The sequence below is a fragment of the Rutidosis leptorrhynchoides genome, chromosome 9 (genome assembly GCF_046630445.1).
Source record: "Rutidosis leptorrhynchoides isolate AG116_Rl617_1_P2 chromosome 9, CSIRO_AGI_Rlap_v1, whole genome shotgun sequence".
In the NCBI taxonomy this organism is placed as follows: Eukaryota; Viridiplantae; Streptophyta; class Magnoliopsida; order Asterales; family Asteraceae; genus Rutidosis; species Rutidosis leptorrhynchoides.
In genome coordinates, this window is record NC_092341.1 from 28,205,875 (window position 1) to 28,223,648 (window position 17,774).

Genomic DNA, 17,774 nt, shown 5'->3' on the forward strand with positions numbered 1-17,774 from the left:
TCCGCAAACTGACGGGCAGAGTGAAAGAACAATTCAGACTCTTGAAGACATGCTCAGGGCATGTGTGATCGATTTTGGAAACGGATGGGATAAGTATTTACCGTTAGCAGAATTCTCGTATAATAATAGTTATCATGCGAGCATTAAAGCTGCGCCATTTGAAGCACTGTATGGGAGGAAGTGTAGATCTCCTATCTGTTAGAATGAAGTAGGAGATCGACAATTAACTGGTCCCGAGATCATACATGAAACTACTGAAAAGATAGTACAAATCAAGGAGAGATTGAAAACAGCCCGTAGTCGCCAAAAGAGCTACGCCGATGTCCGAAGGAAACCATTAGAGTTTCAGATCGGTGACATGGTTATGTTAAAGGTGTCACCTTGGAAAGGTGTAATACGTTTTGGAAAAAGGGGTAAACTAAACCCAAGGTATGTAGGCCCGTTCAAGATCATCGAACGCATTGGACCGGTAGCTTATCGACTCGAGTTACCGCAACAACTCGCCAGAGTACATAATACCTTTCACGTCTCGAACCTTAAGAAGTGTCTTGCAAAGGAAGACCTCACCATTCCTCTTGAAGAAATCCATGTCGACGAGAAACTACAATTCATCGAAGAACCAATCGAAATCATGGATCGTGAAGTTAAACGGCTCAAGCAGAGCAACATACCGATCGTTAAGGTTCGTTGGAATGCTCGAAGAGGCCCTGAGTTTACTTGGGAACGAGAGGATCAAATGAAACAAAAGTATCCACACTTGTTTCCCGATGACGCAAAATAGGTACAATTTTAAAATTTCGGGACGAAATTTATTTAACGGGTAGGTACTGTAATGACCCGCACTTTTTCGATCAATTTATACTTATAAGATTAATATTTACATAAATTAAACCTTACCAACATGATAAGCAATCCAAATTGTTGAGACTTATGTTTTCAAAGAGAGTTTTACACAACGATTGACCGTCTAGTTTGACCGATGATATCACGAACTATACAATATATGATAATTATACGTTTGTGTATATATATGTATATATACATATTTAACATGATCTAAGAATGTTTTAATACCTCATTTTGTATTAATAACAATAAGTTACAAGTATATTTTGAAACTACTAACTTAAGTTTTTAAAACGATAACCATACGTAACGTTATTTGACATAAATACTTATGACCTATAATGTTTATACATATATCGTATAAGTAATGTATTTAATCACTTTTTAAGGACTTAAATACATAAAACAATATAAGTGTATTCACAAAAGATGGCTATATTTGAATTCTCATTCCATTTTTCACAAAATTTCTATACGTATATCTAGAGTACATGTACTCGTATCATACCTAACCTCTATACGTATTTACTATTAGTATATACACATCAAATCACCACCAACCAGCCCTTGTTCAATGCCTTATGTATAAGGTAACTACTTTTGTTATCTAGTATGACAATTTCACATGATTAAAAGATTTTTTCACAAAATTACAAACTTATACACCTTTTACACCACCATTTATACTCCATTCCATTTTCATTTTACTACACATTTCCTTTAACAAAAACACACCCTTAAGAAACTCCATAACCATTCAGCTAGTATCCATGAAGATCTAGCCATAAAAACATCACTTAAACACCATAAGAAAAACCTTACAAAAACACTTCAAGAATCCTTTCAAGAACACAAGTTTACTTCCAATCTTTCATCCAATTCCATCACTCTTTTGGTTCTAGGTTCTTACTCCTCTTTTACAGCAATCTTGTCCAAGTAACTTGAGGTAGTAACTTTGTTCATAACCTTATTCGATTCATATATATATAGCTATCTTATTTTGTGGTATAAAATTTTAACAACAAGAACATAGTTTGAATGTTTTCAAACTTGTTTGCAAACTAAATAGATCCTTCTAACTTAACTTTTAAAATACTTCAAGACCTGTAATATAACATAAATATATGCTAATTTAACAAGGTATAACTTGGTTTTTCAAAGAACACCTTAAAAACTGAATTTACGACGTCGGAGTGTAACCGGGGGCTGTTTTGGGTTGGATAATTAAAAACCATCTTGAACTTTGAATTGGAGGTTTATATTCTGGAAAAATGATATTTCTTATGAATATGTTAACACATAAAAATTTCATGATTTAATTCAAAGTATAAGTATTTTTAGAAAAATGGTCATTAAATGATATTTTTGTAACAAAAATGATTAACTTCATAAGTTTCACTAAAGTTTGACCTATGACCTGTGATTTCGAATACAAACTAAGGTATTTACAGTTCATATTCTTAAAGAGGGACTCGATCCAAGGAAGTGGCAAGTTGAACCAACGAAAACGGAGTTGTAACGAAGAAACTATGACCAAAACGAGATCGGATATCTAAGACTAGTTTAGCTACGAAAATAATTGGAGAAAATTAAATAAATCACATATTTTTAAAATAACATGATATTTCATATATATGTACTCATAATTTAATTTTATATGGTTCAGGATCACCCGTAAACAATACGAGAAGATTAATCATAAGATTCCCATGATTGTACGCAACACGTCATTTGACAACACCGGTACTTTATGTACGCAACACGTTATTTGACAACACCGGTACCGTGGGTCAAGATTAATCTCGACCAATACATATACGATGGGGGTTTTATTTATTTCGTTGGGGGTTTATTAAACACCTAAAAATGAACCATTTAAAATTGAATTACTAACATCGGACTGCTAACTACGGACTAAGGAATTATTAAAAGTATTAAAAGTATTATAAGTATATATATGTGACGATTGTTTAAAAAGAAAAGGTATTGATATATTATATATGGATAGGTTCGTGATATCAATCGGAGACCAAGTCAAAATTACATATCTTCAAGACGAAAGTGAGTATATAGTCCCACTTTTAAACTCTAAGTATTTCGGGATGAGAATACATGTATTTTATGTTTTACGTTATGGACACAAGTAACTGAAAAATATATTCTACGTTGAATTGTACCACTGGCATACTTCCCTGCAGCTTGGTAACTATTATTTACAGCGGTATTGTAAACGCGAATCCTGTTGATAGATCTATCGGGCCTGACAACCCCAACCGGACTGGACGACCAGTATTCAACGGTTGCACAGTACTTCGTTTCGTGACTACACTTGGTACGGTGTAGTAAGATTTTATAATAAAGGGAATATGCGACGTGATTAAATGTTAAGTATGGTTACCAAGTGCTCAACCACTTAGAATATTTTTATTAAAATGTTTATATATGAAATCTTGTGGTCTATATTTGTATCGCTGCCGGCATTAAACCTATATCTCACCAACTTTATGTTGACGTTTTAAACATGTCTATTCTCAGGTGATAACTAAAAGCTTCCACTGCAACATGTTGAACTTAAGCAAGATCTTGAGTATGCATATTTGTGTCAAAAATAAAACTGCATATCCGAGGAATTGTAATGTAAAATATGCTAGAAATCGTATTATTATCATCACATGTAAAGTTTGTAAGTCTAAGATTATCGCTAAACGATAATCATCTTTATGTTGTCTAAAGCTTGTACTAAAATAAGAATCATAGTTTGTAATGTATAATATATGCAGTTGATCTTTTAAAAATGTCGCATATAGAGGTCAATACCTCGCAATGAAATCATACGTTATCTAACACGTTCTTATGGTTAAGGACGGGTTATGACACGTTGCTTACCGTTTGGATCTTCCAGCACAATTGAGCTCAGTTCATCCTACCTTCTACGTGTCAAACTTGAAGAAGTGTCTTGCTGCACCCGAACTTATCATACCACTGGAGGAACTTACGTTTGACGACAAACTCCACTTTGTGGAAGAACCAGTTGAGATTATGGACCGTGAGGTCAAGACTTTGAAACGCAACAAGATTCCGATCATCCGAGTACGATGGATTGCCAAACGAGGACCTGAGTTTACCTGGGAGCGAAAGGATTAAATGATGCAGGAGTATCCTCACCTTTTCCCGACTCCTCCATCTACCTCAGCTTAAAATTTTGGGACGAAATTTTCTTTAACAGGTGGGTAATGTAACGACCCTGGATTTTCCAACGTTATTTATTAATAATTTTTATTATTAATACTTGTGATTAAACAAATGTATGTTATTACATTTACATGTTGCCATGATTGCCCGTACTTGACTTTAATTGCCCGAAACGTCTTTGTGACACACGAAACTTGCACGAATAATATTTTCAAGTACTATTTACATTCATGATTAAGTTTTATTAATCATTTTAATTAACTATGGTTACTAGTTAATTACTTAGGCTTTTATTGGATTATTATTTATTTGGACTTGGGCTTATTCATTTAACTTGTTACTTACATACATACTTGGGCTTATAAGCCCACCCTACATCTTATATGGACTTGTTAGCCCATTACTACCATGTAAGTATCATATTTAAGACTGAACAAATCTCTTCCTCCGTCCCCATTTTGAAACCGTCGGCCATAGGCCTCCTTTAGAGGAGTTTGGTTCATTTTTTTTACTTACTTGTTTACTTGCATTCATTTCTTTTACACACACACAAACAAACAATACTTCAAACTCTCTCAAGTTTCTCTCTTTTTCTTGTAAGTAATAAACTTTTCTTCTTCCTTTCTTGTTTACAAAAAAAACGAACCAAACATCCTTCATCATCATCATTCTTGTTCTTGCTTAATGTTTAATTACTTGATACTTGTTAGTTGTTGTTGATTACTTACTTTGTTGTTGTTGTTGTTATTTACTAATTATTAAGAATCAAACTTGTTAGTTTGATTCTTCATATCAACTTGTTCTTACAAGACATACAAGACATAAACTTTCTAGTTTATGATCTACACTTAACACTTGTTTAAAGAATCAAAGTTCATGTGTTGAAAGCATACTTGTGCTCATGAAGTAAACTTAAAGTTTACTTTCTAAAGATCAAGACTTACGCTTGAATCTTTAAAGTATGAAACCCATGAACTTATTACTTGTTACTTACTTTATTTCTTTATATTATGTACTTTAATTTCATGTTTGTTGGTTTTAGTGGTCAAATGTTACAAGTTAACTTTGATCTCATTTTTATTGAACTAAAAATTAACTTTAAAAGTTCAAGAACATGTAAGTAAGCTTTCTTTAATTATAACTTGGTACACTTATGTTAGATCTAGACTTTTGGGTCTAGGATCTTCAAGATCTAACTAAGAACTATGTTCTACAACTTAAGATCTTGATTTTATAAATTTATTTTCAAGTTGTAACTTAATATTAGTTTTAAAGTTCATGTATGTGTTAGATCTAAGACTTTGATGTAACTTTGGTTCATCAAACTTCATACAACTCTTAAGTGAGTTGTGCAACATTTCTTAGACTTACACTTGTGTCATAATAGTCAAAACTTGGTTAATATTACTTTTATAGTTCATGTATGTGTCGGATCTAAGACTTTGATGTAACTTTGGTTCATCAAAACACTTGCAACACTTAAATAAGTTGTGCTACATGTCTTGGACTTATACAAGTGTTATGATGGTGAAACCTTGGTCAATATGATGCAAACACATCAACGAGTTGTACACTTGAAGCTATATGCATCAAGGATGAGAACCGTGATAAGCATCGAGTACCAAGAACCACCTGAACCTACTATTTTACTGTTTCTGTGTCTGACACATATGACCTGGGCTACTGTAAAGATGATTTTTAGATATCTCTGTTCGAGTAGATAACTTTTCATTTAGGACTCGTCCTAATCCGAGTTACGGTTTAGGATTTATGGCCCTCCGATCGTCACTATGTCCTTTTAACGTTGTGCTGAAAATTCTGAGCTACTCGCACTTAGACCGTCGCCACGGTCAAACGAAGACGAGTTTGCTTCTGGAATTTTTGTCACAATTAGAGGACTCATATACGAAGCCATGGCCATTGGTCTCACCTTATTTCAGTAGGTATAGAGGCCGTGGTGACTGATCGAACTCAGCCTTTGTTTTAAACTCTATACTTGAACGAAACTTACTTTACACCTTTTGTTTAATGATGAATGATGATGACCCTTAAGACCTAATTTACATACATTTAAACCTATTTGGAAGATTTACTGACTTAGTATTATTTGACTTAGGTTGAGGACTTTCCGGACCTACGTACTTGCTTATTTCCCGACTCGACTTTACCGCTACTTTATCATTGTGAGTTATAGCATTCCATTTTTTTCTTTAACTTATTTTGGGAACTGAGAATACATGCGCATTTTATGTTTTACATACTAGGCACGAGTACTTAAACTTATATATGTGTGGGTTATACAACGTCATAAACATTCCCTTTAGCTCGGTAACGTTTAGTCATTGGTTTTTGAACCGGTGAACGCGAATATTAGATATGGATCCATAGGGTCTGACATCCCCACTCGGGCTAGTTGCGCTAGCGTTTAACGAGTGTTTAATACTTCATAAACATACACACTTGCCAAGTGTACTTTCAGGGGGTATAAACGTTAAGTTAGTTACCAAGTGCCCACGGTTAACATATACTTTATCATACTATTTTGAAACGCTCTTTGTAGCACTAAAATCTCGTGGCCTACCTTACATTACTGTTATACTTAAACTATAGCTCACCAACCTTTGTTTTGACCTTTTTAAGCATGTTTTTCTCAGGTGCTTAATGTTGCTTCCGCTGTGTACTAGTCTTGCTGTAGACACCCGCTGCTTTAGAGATGTCACTGCATGAACTACTTTATCTTGCATTCGAACTTAATTGCTTTTGAAACTATGACTTGTAACGACCATTGGGGTCACGTACATTATTAACGGCTTCTGTTCATTGAAGCATACTTTTGGTTATTAAACATTGATGTTGGTTAAGACATCACCTTTTATCATGAATGCAAACATATTTTGAAATAGCATATAGTGTTTGACCTTGTAATGATCCTGTTGTTGATGATTCGTACACGATGGTTTTGTACGGGGCATCACAATTAGTATCATAAAAAGTATTATAACAATTATAATTATATTTACTATAATTATTATTAATGTTATTATTAGTAAATTATCATTTTGTACTACTATTATTATTAAGATTTTGATTAGAATTAGGATTATTATTATTGTTATTATAAAAACCATACAAATTATTATTATTATTCACTAATATTAGTATTAATACCATTTTTGGTAATCATTAGTTTTACTATTATTATTATTAACATAAGTACCGATTTTAACAAATATCGTAATTATAATTAGTATTATCGATATTAAGAAAGTTATTATTATTAGTAAATCATTATTATCAAAACTACCATTTTTGTTACAGATAATTATTTTGTACCTAAAAATATACTTAATACATATATCATAATTATATTAATAGTTTATATATACCTACATATCAAACACAATAACAATATTTAAATAAATACTTATATAATAACAAACTAAGGATTTTCAGATATATCACTAAACACATATGTATATATATATATATATATATATATATATATATATATATATATATATATATATATATATATATATATATATATATATAACTAAATATCTAGATAATAATTATGTTAAAATAATATATATAACATAAAAGTTAAAATATAATAGGATTTAAAATAAAATTTATATAAACTACAAACACATAAATAATATATAATTAATAAAGGCATTTATGTGATTTCCACGATATATTTTAATAGATATACAATTGATATAGGTTCGTGAATCCGAGGTCAACCCTACATTTGTTCAATGTCGTCATATGTATTTTTACTACAAAATACATTGGTGAGTTCATTTGCTCCCTTTTACTCTTTATATTTTTGGGACTGAGAATACATGCGCTGTTCTTACAACTGCTTTATTAAATGCTTTTGAAATATATTTTGAACTGCGAATACATGAAATGATTTTATAAATGTTTGACAAGATAGACACAAGCAAAACATTCCTCGAATGAATTATTATGCAGACAGAAGTTCTGCGGATTATTGTTGAATTATGTGGACATGATAATTGCCACCGTTGAATTATGTGGACATGATAATTGCCACCGTTGAATTATGTGGACATGATAATTGCCACCAATTGATATGAAAGTTATGTATCGAGAGAATGATTTTATACACAGGTTATGTGTATGTTATTTTTGTGCACGGAATATGTGTACAGTTACTATGATTTATAAAAATGGATTTCGTACACGAGAAATGTGTAATGTATTTAAAAGATATCGCATGTACATTATAGGTGGGTATAGGATTCAGGCCCATTTGTACCATGCAGGATTTAAATCTTGTGGTCTATCAAAATGATGAATTTTATTATTTTATGATAAACTTATGAACTCACCAACCTTTTGGTTGACACTTTAAAGCATGTTTATTCTCAGGTATAAAAGAAATCTTCCGCTGTGCAATTGCTCATTGTAAAGACATTATTTGGAGTCGATCATCGCAATGGAACCAGATGTTGGTGACTTCGTCCAGACGGATTAGGACGGGGTATGATATAATTTACATATGCATATATAATACTAAAATCCCATAAGTTACGGAGGAATCTACAGAAGTTGTCAGGAAAAGTCTACAGTAACAGATATGCTAAGATATGAATTAGCAGATACGCTAAGATACGAATTTTGTCTATACACTATTCATGCAATCACTGCAGTAAGATGTGTCTAGACTAAGAATGATAAGCAGGTAATTTCCTAAGGATGATAAGCAGATGATTTTCGACTAGAAATGATAAGCAAAACTTTTGACATGCAGATACGGTCGAAGTCCAGACTCACTAATGCATCTAAACAACTATCAGTTAGACACACTAATGCATGACCTGGTTCGCTAAGACCACCGCTCTGATACAAACTGTAGTACAGTGGGGACAACCACCGTCCCACCCAGTGCCTTCCCAGCTAACCGTCTGGTGACCACTGAGTGTACCTCAGATACTGATTTTAGGGCCTACCTCTCGGCTACTGCCAACCCTCGTAAGGGATCGCAAGGAGTAAGAGCCAATGCTTCGTCACAGGTAACACTGTGAGAACCTCCTTTACGACTAACCTGCCACACATGGACGGCGTTATACCAGCTCTGATACCAACTGTAGAGACCCATCCTAATCCATCCGGACGAAGTCCATATCGATTATAAACGATATACAACAGTTGATTACATCGCGAGGTATTTGACCTCTATATGATACATTTTACAAACATTGCATTCGTTTTTGAAAAGACAATCTTTCATTACATCAAAAGTTGACGGCATGCATACCATTTCATAATATATCCAACTATAATTGACTTAATAATAATCTTGATAAAGTCAACGACTCGAATGCAACGTCTTTTGAAATATGTCATGAATGACTCCAAGTAATATCTTTAAAATGAGCAAATGCACAGCGGAAGATTTCTTTCATACCTGAGAATAAACATGCTTTAAAATGTCAACCAAAAGGTTGGTGAGTTCATTAGTTTAACATAAATAATCATTTCCATCATTTTAATAGACCACAAGATTTTCATTTTCAGATCTCATAAATAAACGTCCCATGCATAGAGACAAAAATATCATTCATATGGATTGAACACCTGGTAACCGACATTAACAAGATGCATATAAGAATATCCCCTTTCATTCCGAGAAATCCTTCGAACATGATAAAAACAACATCGAAGTACTAAAGCATCCGGTACTTTGGATGGGGCTCGTTAAGCCCAATAGATCTATCTTTAGGATTCACGTCAATTAGGCGTGCACTAATTCTCAAAAATTAGTGATGTTCCCTAATTCTTAGGCTACCAAGCAAAAAGGGGCATATTCGGATTCGATCATTCAACCATATAATGTAGTTTCGATTACTTGTGTCTATTTCGTAAAACATATATAAAAATTGCGCAGGTATTCTCAGCCCAAAAATATAAAGGGTAAAAAGGCAAATGAAACTCACCATAATGTATTTTGTAGTAAAAATACATATGACGATATTGGACAATGCATGGTTGACCTCGGATTCACGAACCTATATTATTCATATATATATTAAAACATATAATCGTAATTCAGCAGTTATATATATATATATATATATATATATATATATATATATATATATATATATATATATATATATATATATATATATATATATATATATATATTGTTATTAATAATATACTTGTTATACTATATGTTATTTAGATAAATTTAATATATTTAGTTTATATGTTTTACATAACTATTACTTATCATTAATAATAAAAATTTATATTAAGATTTAGTATATATTTTATATATTGATTGATATAGCTTAACTAATATCTTTTTAATAATAACAGTATAGCGTAATGTATTTTTATATAAAAGTATCCATTTATGATAATATTGATAGTTTTAGTGATAAAAAAATAATAATTTTAGTAAGAATGATAATAATGATAATAAGTTTAATAATACTAATGATTATATTAATAATAATAATGATAATATTTATAATAATATTTATGTTACTAATAATAATAATAATAGTACCAAAAGTGATACTAATACTAATTTTAATCATAGTATTTATGTTCTCATGATAATACATATATTAGTCGTTAAAACAATTATAATAATAACAATGATAATAATAATAATATTCTTATTTATTACTATAATCATATTAATAATAATGATAAATAATACTTAAATGACAAGATTTATAAAAATAAATACATTAATAATACATATAGTAATAATAATACTTATTATGATACTAATAATAATAGTTATAATACTTATAATAACAATAATAATAATAACAACAATAACAATAATTCTAATAATAACACTAATAACAATAATAATGTAATAATCATAATAATAAATATAAATATATTGATAATAATAATGAATAATTTAAAGTACTACCTTAATAAATAGGCTGTAAAAAAAAATATCCCCCTAGCCCGGACTCGAACCGAAAAATGAATAATTTAAAGTACTACCTCACGTTCACCCCTCAAGTACCTAAACCACTCCTCCATCGCACGTTTTTCTGATTTGTAACCCATTTAAATTTCTTTAATCCCTTTTCTGTTTTCCTCTCTTTTCTTCTTCTTCTTCACATTGAAATCGACTAGAACCCAAATCATCACAATCTTAACTTACTTGATTGATTTACATTGCATAATTGAAACATAAATGACTTCTCTTGTTTGTTTTGATCGATTAAAAAACGGATAAAGTAAAAAAATTCTTTCACAGACCCGTTAAGTCTCATATGAACTCAGAATCACTTCTTGACTTTTACAAAGTTTTAGATAAAGATTATAACACAAAATAGGTAGTAAAACGTTCCTTAAAACTTTCTGAAACATCAATTGATCCTAAAACCCCAAAACAAAATCGAATTTCTCAATGAACAAATCCTTTAACTTTTATATCCGGCACTTTGACTCAAAAATTCGAACGGGATAGTTAGAATTGATGGTTGTAACTTTACAGAAAGTTTGAGTAGGAGATTTAAAACACAATTGCATTTTCACATTTTGAAAATTTGTTTGAAATCGAAGTTTTGATTTAATGGATGAAGAACAGAGTGGTGAGTCTGTTTTCTTCAAAAATTTCAATTAAATTTTTAGTTTTCATTTGAATTGTATAAACCAAGGATCATATATGGATTAATTGATAATACTACAGCTAAATTGACTCAATTAAATTTGTTTTGTAGCATGATTTACTCGACAGAAAAATATTATGTCAGATGGATAATGAAAAAAAAAATATCGACTTTTACTGTAATCGTTTGCTAATGGAACAGATTAGAATCAATTTGTACTAGTTTATAGACCAAGATCAAATCACCTTTAATTTAGATAACGACTAGTAACAGAAATACGTAATTTATTTCTTATATATAGTTATATATATATATATATATATATATATATATATATATATATATATATATATATATATATATATATATATATATATATATATATATATACCATGATAATATATATAATATTTATATATGCAATTATATCTATAATTCTGTATTCTCTATGTATGTATATATGTATTTATTTATATGTATATATATGTATTTTTGCGATTTGATATCAAATTTATATATATATATCTGTATACTATGTATATAATGAATTATAATAACATTAATTATACAAGTTTTAATATCTAATAGTTATGAATCAAATAATATTAGTAATAATAGAAATAATAATGATAATAATACAAATACAATAATAATAATACTGCTAATAACAAATAAAAGTAATAATAATGATAAAAATAATAAGTTTAATAATAATAATGATAATAATAATACTTATTATTAATAATACTAATAAAATTAATTATATTAATATGAATATTATGATTGTTAATATTAATATTATATTAATAATAATAATATAACAACCTATACTTATCAACTCTTAGATATATATATTTATATCTCATATTAAAATTAATAATATTAATATTACAAATATTAATATCAATATTACCATTAATAATTAATAATAATAATGAAAGTAATAATAATATTGATATATCATTTAAATTCGATCTTGTAATTTTAAATAATAGATTAACTTTACATCTCTTTACTTATATTATGCTTATATTACCTATTAATATCTTTGAATATTTAATATTTATAGATAAATTCATTTCAACATAATTATTTTGTAACTTATCTTACATTTTTAATTCAAATGTTTAAATTATATTTTATTATTTTTAATTATCATGTATACTTACATTTATATAGATATTTAGTTACATATTTGTTTACAAACAAATTGTTCGTGAATCGTTGGGAATAGTCAAAGGTCATTTGAATATATGATACCGTTAGAAATTTTTAAGACTCAACATTACAAATTTTTGCTTATCATGTCGAAATAATATTAAGATTAAAGTTTAAATTTGATTGGAAATTCCCGGGTCGTCACATACTTAACAAAAATGCTTACAATTACATCCTCGTTCAGTTTCATCAACAATTCTACTCGTATGCACCCGTATTCGTACTCGTACAATACACAGCTTTTAGATGTATGTACTATTAGTATATACACTCCAATGATCAGCTCTTAGCAGCCCATGTGAGTCACCTAATACATGTGAGAACCATCATTTGGCAACTAGCATAAAATATCTCATAAAATTACAAAAATATTAGTAATCATTCATGACTTATTTATATGTAAACAAAATTACACATCCTTTATATCTAATCCATATACCAACGACCAAAACCACCTACAAACACTTTCATTCTTCAATTTTCTTCATCTAATTGATCTCTCTCAAGTTCTATCTTCAAGTTCTAAGTGTTCTTCATAAATTCTATAAGTTCTAGTTTCATAAAATCAAGAATACTTTCAAGTTTGCTAGCTTACTTCCAATCTTGTAAAGTGATCATCTAACCTCAAGAAATCTTTCTAATACAAGGTAATACTCATATTCAAACTTTGATTCAATTTCTATAACTATAACAATCTTATTTCGAGTGGAAATCTTACTTGAAACTTGTTTTCGTGTCATGATTCTGCTTCAAGAACTTTCAAGCCATCCAAGGATCCTTTGAAGCTAGATCTATTTTTCTCATTTCCAGTAGGTTTATCCACAAAACTTGAGGTAGTAATGATGTTCATAATATCATTCGATTCATATATATAAAACTACCTTATTCGAAGGTTTAAACTTGAAATCACTAGAACATAGTTTAGTTAATTCTAAACTTGTTCGCAAATAAAAGTTAATCCTTCTAACTTGACTTTTAAAATCAACTAAACACATGTTCTATATCTATATTATATGCTAACTTAATGATTTAAAACCTGAAAACACGAAAAACACCGTAAATCCGGACATACGCCGTCGTAGTAACACCGCGGGCTGTTTTGGGTTTGATAAATAAAAACTATGATAAACTTTGATTTAAAAGTTGTTCTTCTGGGAAAATGATTTTTCTTATAAACATGAAACTATATCCAAAAATCATGCTTAAACTCAAAGTGGAAGTATGTTTTTCAAAATGGTCATCAAGACGTCGTTCTTTCGACTGAAATGACTACCTCTTACAAAAATGACTTGTAACTTATATTTCCGATTATAAACCTATACTTTTTCTGTTCAGATTCATAAAATAGAGTTCAATATGAAACCATAGCAATTTGATTCACTCAAAACGGATTTAAAACGAAGAAGTTATGGGTAAAACAAGATTGGATATTTTTTTATTGTTGTAGCTACGGGAAATATTGTAACAAATCTATATTAATCATATCCTAGCTAACTTATATTGTATTATACATGTATTCTAATATATTATGTAATCTTGGGATACCATAGACACGTATATAAATGTTTTGACATATCATATCGACCCATCTATATATATTATTTAGAACAACCATAGACACTCTATATGCAGTAATGTTGGAGTTAGCTATACAGGGTTGAGGTTGATTCCAAAAATATATATACTTTGAGTTGTGATCTAGCCTGAGACGTGTACACACTGGGTCGTCGATTGATTCAAGATAATATATATCAATTTATTTCTGTACATCTAACTATGGACAACTAGTTGTAGGTTACTAACGAGGATAGCTGACTTAATAAACTTAAAACATCAAAAGGTATTAAAAACGTTGTAAATATATTTTGAACATACTTTGATATATATATGTATATATTTTTTATAGGTTCGTGAATCGACCAGTGGCCAAGTCTTACTCCCGACGAAGTAAAAATCTGTGAAAGTGAGTTATAGTCCCACTTTTAAAATCTAATATTTTGGGATGAGAATACATGCAGTTTTATAAATGTTTTACGAAATAGACACAAGTAATTGAAACTACATTATATGGGTGAATGATCGAAGCCGAATATGCCCCTTTTGCTTGGTAGTCTAAGAATTTGTAAATCGATCTACTAATTGACGCGAATCCTAAAGATAGATCTATTGGGCCTAACGAACCCCATCCAAAGTACCGAATGCTTTAGTACTTCGAATTCGTTTTTATCATGTCCGAAGGATTTCTCGGAATGATAGGGGATATTCTTATATGCATCTTGGATTGAAACGATGGACCGAGAAAGTCGAATCGGTGTTTGCCATAAGTAAGTGTACTGAAGAGGACAAAGTTAAGTACGCTACGCATACCTTCACAGGTACTGCGTTAACGTGGTGGAACACCTATCTTGAACAGGTAGGATAAAATGCTGCTTACGCACTACCGTGGTCGGCATTCAAGCAATTGAAGAACGAGCAGTACCGTCCTAGAAACGAAGTCAATAAGCTCAAGGTAGAGCTTAGAGAGTTACGAACACAAGGGTTCGACATTACCACGTATCAACGATGATATACAGAGTTGTGCCTATTGTTTCCGGGAGCGTTCGAAGATGAAGAAGAGAAGATCGACGCATTTGTAAAAGGGTTACCAGAAAGGATTCAAGAAGATGTGAGTTCACACGAGCCTGCTTCCATACAAAAGGCAAGTCGAATGGCTCATAAACTCATAAATCAGATTGAGGGAAGAATTATAGAGCAGGCGGCCGAAGAAGCCAACACGAAACAACTCAAGAGGAAGTAGGAGGAAAACGGTGACAAGAGTCACCAGTACAACAACAATAACAATTAAAACCACAATCGCAATAACTATCCCAACAACCGCAACAACAATCGCAACAATAACCACAATCCTAACAATAACTACAACAAACATCCCAACAACAACAACAACTACAACAACCGTTTCAACAACAATAACAATCCCAACAACAACCTCAATAACAACAACGGCAACAAAAACCAAAAACAGCCATGTCATAGGTGTGAAGAAAATCATCAGGGGTTTTGCACGACATTTTGCAATAGGTGTAAAAGAAATGGTCATAGCGCGACAAAGTGTGAGGTCTACGGACCAAAGTTTAACAGAACTAAAGGAACAAATAGTGTCAAAACAAGTAATGCCGGAACGAATAGTGTCGGAGCAAGTAATACCAACGCTGTTTGTTATAAATGTGGAAAACCAGGCCACATTATTAGAAATTGCCCAAATCAGGGGAATACTAATGGGCAGGGCCGTGGAAGAGTTTTCAATATTAATGCGGCAGAAGCACAGGAAGACCCGAAGCTTGTTACGGGTACGTTTCTTATTGACGATAAATCTGCTTATGTTTTATTTGATTCGGGTGCAGATAGAAGCTATATGAGTAGAGAATTTTGTGCTAAATTAAGTTGCCCATTGACGCCTTTGAATAATAAATTTTTACTCGAATTAGCAAATGGTAAATTAATTTCAGCAGATAATATATGTCGGGATAGAGAAATTAGACTGGGTGATGAAATGTTTAAGATTGATTTAATACCAGTCAAGTTAGGGAGTTTTGATGTAATAATTGGCATGGACTGGTTGAAGAAGATAAGAGCAGAGGTCGTTTGTTACAAAAATGCGATTCGCATTATGCGTGAAAAAGGAAAACCTTTAATGGTGTACGGAGAAAAGAACAACGCGAAGTTAAATCTTATTAGTAGTTTGAAGGCGCAAAAACTAATAAGAAAAGGTTGTTACGTCATTCTAGCACACATCGAGGAAGTTAAACCAGAAGAAAAGAACATCAGTGATGTTCCCATCGCAAAAGAATTTTCCGATGTATTTCTGAAAGAATTACTGGGATTACCCCCACATCTATCCATTGAATTTTAAATAGACCTTGTACCAGGAGCTGCACCAATAGCTCGTGCTCCATACAGACTCGCACCCAGCGAAATGAAAGAATTACAAAGTCAGTTACAGGAACTTTTAGAGCGTGGTTTCATTCGACCAAGTACATCACCATGGGGAGCTCCTGTTCTGTTTGTCAAGAAGAAAGATGGTACATTCAGGTTGTGTATCGACTACCGAGAGTTGAACAAACTTACCATCAAGAATCGTTACCCATTACCGAGAATCGACGACTTATTTGATCAACTACAAGGCTCGTTGGTTTATTCGAAGATCGATTTACGTTCTGGATATCACCAAATGCGGGTGAAAGAGGATGACATTCCTAAGACTGCTTTTAGGACGCGTTACGATCATTACAAGTTTATGGTTATGCCATTTGGATTGACTAACGCACCAGCTGTGTTCATGGACCTCATAAACCGAGTGTGTGGGCCATATCTTGACAAGTTTGTCATTGTTTTCATCGATGACATACTTATTTACTCGAAGAATGATCAAGAGCATGAAGAACATTTGAGAAAAGTGCTAGAGTTGCTGAGAAAAGAAAAACTGTACGCTAAGTTTTGAAAGTGTGCATTTTGGTTGGAAGAAGTTCAATTCCTCGGTCATATAGTGAACAAAGAAGGTATTCAGGTGGATCCAGCAAAGATTGAAACCGTTGAGAAGCGGGAAACCCCGAAAACTCCAAAACACATACGCCAATTTTTAGGGCTAGCTGGTTATTACAGGAGATTCATCCATGATTTTTCCAAAATAGCAAAACCCTTGACTGTATTAACGCATAAAGGGAGGAAATTTGAATGGAAGGATGAACAAGAAAAAGCGTTTCAATTGTTGAAGAAAAAGTTAACTACGGCACCTATATTGTCATTACCTGAAGGGAATGATGATTTTGTGATATATTGTGACGCCTCAAAGCAAGGCCTCGGTTGTGTATTAATGCAACGAATGAAAGTAATTGC